The 4,016-nt window shown below is 52.9% G+C and overlaps 1 long non-coding RNA gene and 1 pseudogene across 1 annotated transcript; one reads left to right on the top strand and one right to left on the bottom strand.

The window, feature by feature from the left end:
* The first annotated feature begins 273 nt into the window (after positions 1 to 273).
* On the top strand, positions 274 to 2,946 carry LOC139358925 (uncharacterized). The gene is made up of 3 exons (XR_011614405.1): positions 274 to 1,223; positions 1,917 to 2,077; positions 2,829 to 2,946. It is a non-coding gene; the product is annotated as an uncharacterized lncRNA (long non-coding RNA).
* LOC139358787 (uncharacterized) lies at positions 1,302 to 1,907 on the bottom strand (annotated as a pseudogene).
* Positions 2,947 to 4,016: the final 1,070 nt, after the last annotated feature.

Below are 4,016 nucleotides of genomic sequence, written 5' to 3'. Positions count from 1 at the left end.
CCATTTATTTTGGTGGAGTCTTTAAGATGTTCTCTATCTTAAGATTATATTTTCAGAAAACAGAAACAATCTTACCTCTTCCTTCCCTATATGCATTTATTTTATTTCTTTGTCTTGTGTAATTGTTCTGGCTAGGCAATTACACATAATGTTTTCAGCATTTGTAATTTTACATCAAATCCATTCATTGTAACACATTGATTGCTACTTTTCAACTAGTAAACCTGGACATTTATCACTACTCTTCCCCCAGTACAGGAGTCCATGACGTGGTGTGGGCCCTACTGGGCCACAGTCCAGGGCAGGCTTGGTGGAGGTTGTCTCCTGCAAGAGTCCTCGGCTCTGTGGAGGAAGAGTTCTCCAGTGCCTTAGTCCAGGGTGAGGCAGGGGTGGGGCTCCTTCAGTAGCTCAGTCCAGTGCGCTGCCCTGCAAGGGTCCTCCTGTGCAGGAGTACACAATGCGGCCGGAGTCCTACTGTGCCTTAGTCCAGGACGCCGGGTGCTGGGTCCTCCGGTGCCGTTGTCCAGGGCGCGGGGAGCTGGGTTCTCTGATGCCATAGTCCAGGGCGCGGCGGAACAGGAGTCCCGTGGCGCAGTAGTCCAGGGCGCGCTGGACTGTGGATCCTCAGGTGTCCAAGTGCAGAGCGCCACAGGGCGGAATTCCTGCCTTGCTATATCCAGGGTGCAGCCGAGCGGGGGTTCTCTTGTGCAGGAGTCCAGGATGGGACTGTGAAGGAGCGGGAGTCCTCCGTGTAGGAGTCCTGGGGTGTAGGAGTCCAGAGCGCAGTGAGGCTGGGTACTCTCATGCCGTAGAGTAGGGCATGGCGGGACAGGGATCCTGCCCTGAGATAGTCCAGTGCTTGAGTCCACAGTAATGCAATGGTCCTCCAATACTGGAGTTCACGGCCTGGTGGGGTCGGGGTCATTGCCTGACTTAGTTCAGGGCATACCAGGGCGGGGGTCCACAGTTGCCACAGTGAGGACCTCGGAGGAGTGTGGTTCCTGCCTTGCTGTAGTCGGGGGAACAGGGGGCAGGAGTCCTCTCTTGTCAGAGTCTCTGGCACGGTGGGGCTGGGAGTTTTCCTATTCGATAGCCCACGGGGCGGTGAGGCTGGGTCCTCCTGTGCCTTTGTCCAGGGTGCAGGGGGGCCAGGGTCTTCGGTGGTGGAGTCCGTGGAGCGACGCGATTGGGGTCCTCCAGTGCTGGAATACAGCCCATGACCGGTAAGCGGTGTTACTGTGCCGGAGTCGGTTTGCAGGGTCCTCCCCTGCCCTAGTCTAGGGGGAGACGGAAAGGGTTTTCTAGTGTAGGTGTCCAGGGTGCGGGGGGACTGGAGTCCTCTGGTGCAGGAGTCCAGGATGTAGCCGAGTGGGAGTCCACCAATGCCAGAGTCCAGGGCTCTGCGAGGCCGGTTTTCCCCATGCCAGAGTGTAGGACGCGTTCAGGCCAGGGTCTTGGCGTGCGGTAGTCCAGGGTGCGGTGGGGCAGGAGTGGTCCATATCTCCATGGCGGGGGTCCCTCTGTGCTGGAGTCCAGTGCTCAGCGAATCGGGGGTCCTGCCGAGCTGTAGTCCAGGGCAGGGCAAGGTATGGGTACAGGGGGTGTCGGGTCCTCCTGGGTCTTGGTCTAGGGCCTGACAGGACTGGGGTCCTGGAGTCCACGAGGTAACCCAAGTTGCCGCAGGACCAGGTCCTCTGGAAACACAGTCCAGCGCGCTGAGGGGCAGGAGTAGTTCAGGGCGAGCCAGGGCCGGAGTCCTCCAGAGCCAGAGTCCAGGGTGTGGAGGGGCGGGGGTTCTGCAGTGGCACAGTCCAGGACACCGCGGGGCGGGGTGGGGCAGGGCGGGGGATCCTCCGGTGCCTTAGTCCAGGGCGGAGAGGTCCTTCAGCAGCATAACTTAGCTCTTGGCATTGCAGGGGTCCATGGAGCCACCGGTCGGGGTCCTCCCGTGTTTTAGCCTAGGGCTGGGAGAGGACGGGGTCCTCCTTTGCCCTAGTCCACGGCATTGTGAGGCCCGGCTCCTGAACACTTACTGTCTGTGCCACTACCGCGGCGGGGGAAAACTACACCATCTCAGGTAAGCCTAACAGAGCAACTGTCCTTAAAAGATTCCCAGTTGAGCGTGGCTTGGAGCAGGCCTGAGAAGTGTGCCCTTAGATGGCTTCAAGGGCTCTGAGCAGTGTTTAAGGAATCCAGCTGACCTCAGTTACTCCAAGCCCTTTTCCACTCAGCAGAACTTCTCGCCAGGGGGTCCCCCATCTGCGGAGCCCTTTCATCATCCCAGATCCCCACAGGGTGGACTCCCTCTCATCCTCACGATCTCAGCTCAGGCCTCATTCATCACCACATTCCTGGCTCCAGGTCTGGCCCAGAAGAAATGGGTCAGATTAAGAGCTCAATGTGTTTCCATGGTCACTTTTCTTCAGCCCTCCTTTCTTTGTCCCAACATCTATTTTTGGGTTTCCGGTTAAAGTTTTCAGCAGCTGCATGCAGCTCCATTTTTCTTACCAGGAAAGAGACTGTGCTTGAGTCCACAGTAAGGCAATGTTCCTCCAATGCTGGGGGACTCCAAAAGTCTTCCTGAAAACAAAGGCACAATGCTTTTGACCAGAGAACTCCCAGTCCTCTCCCTGCATAGGAAAACTGGACTTCTCCGGAAGGCTCTAGTTCCTGGCAAATCTCTAGGGCCACTTAATTGCGCTGTCCCCCATCTTTGCTTCTGGTTCTGAAGGGACTGAAGTTGGGAATCCTTTCTAAGTCTCTACACACAGAGCCCTTCTTTTGTGGGAATGTTTTGCCATACACTAGGATTCTCATTTACCTTTCAGGGCCTTCAAGAATCCTGATGTGCTTTGGCTTCTGTTCCTGGAAGGGAGGCCACTGAACTGCTCTGGAGCTGAAGTTCAAATAGTCATCACTGTTATTAAACCTTTACATAGCATGTTCTTTCTTTCTGGCAGGCTTGTGGTTTGCTTGTATGTAGATGGGCTTGTATGTAGATGGAGTGGTTTGCGTCCTCATTAGGTAACACCCTCAGTCTTTCATGCTGAGATTGGTCATTTTATTTGTAACTCACTGTACTATCCATTTGCTCTTCCAGTGTCCCTTAGAAGGATACAGAATGTTCTGTAGAATGCCATAGAGACCTGGGCTTAGGGAAAATATTTGACCCAAAGTCCGCCAACTCACATGAGTATCTCCCCACAACTTGTACAGGGTTAGTCTCTGGGTATATAGGAAATGAAACAGTGCCTGAGCAGATGTTACAAACACCCTCCCCTGAGAGACTCCAGGGCTGCTTTATTCAAGCAAAACAGTGTGCTCTAATAAGCTCAGAATTGAGAGAAATAAGTTTTCATTCCATCTTTCTTAAAAACTCCCTTTGTAACTTTAGACATAATAATAACACTGCCTGGGTAGTGAGCACCTCTGTGCCAAGAAGTATGATGATCATTGCCTGAGCTGTAATTCTCACCATAGTCCTGCAGGAGAGCTGCTATTACAGCTTATTACACAGATGGGCAGCCTGAGGCTCAGATGGAGTTAAGTGGCTTAATTGGTAGCAATAGAGACAGGATTTGACCCCAGGGCTGCCTGATCACCAAACGTAATTGTATTCAACATGATGCACTTAACACTTCTGGCCCTCCCTTGAAGATGGTGGCTTGTCTCTCTTTCTGTAGGCAAATGTCATGTCATAACAATATTAAACAATTACAAGTAATGTCCTTATCTGCTTCTACACTGCCTTTGAAATATTATTTTAGATCTGCCAAAATAAAATGCAAACTCATTAACAAGAAAGGAGGTTGCACGCATCCCTGCCTTCCTGAGTAGTCTACTCACCCAAAGACAAAAGGATGACCAGCCTCCAGCTGGGATATTCAAAGACACAGTCACCCTGCCATGCAGCCTGAGGCTGGTGAACGTCCAATCTCCTTTTTAAGAGGCTTGTGGCATGAGCTCTTCAAACGTACAACCACAAAGGAAAGGCACAGCTGGTGTGAGCAAGGCTG

Source organism: Macaca nemestrina, chromosome 15 (genome assembly GCF_043159975.1).
Source record: "Macaca nemestrina isolate mMacNem1 chromosome 15, mMacNem.hap1, whole genome shotgun sequence".
In the NCBI taxonomy this organism is placed as follows: Eukaryota; Metazoa; Chordata; class Mammalia; order Primates; family Cercopithecidae; genus Macaca; species Macaca nemestrina.
Note: the sequence above shows the minus strand (reverse complement) of the source record. Positions and strands in the feature narration are given on the sequence as shown.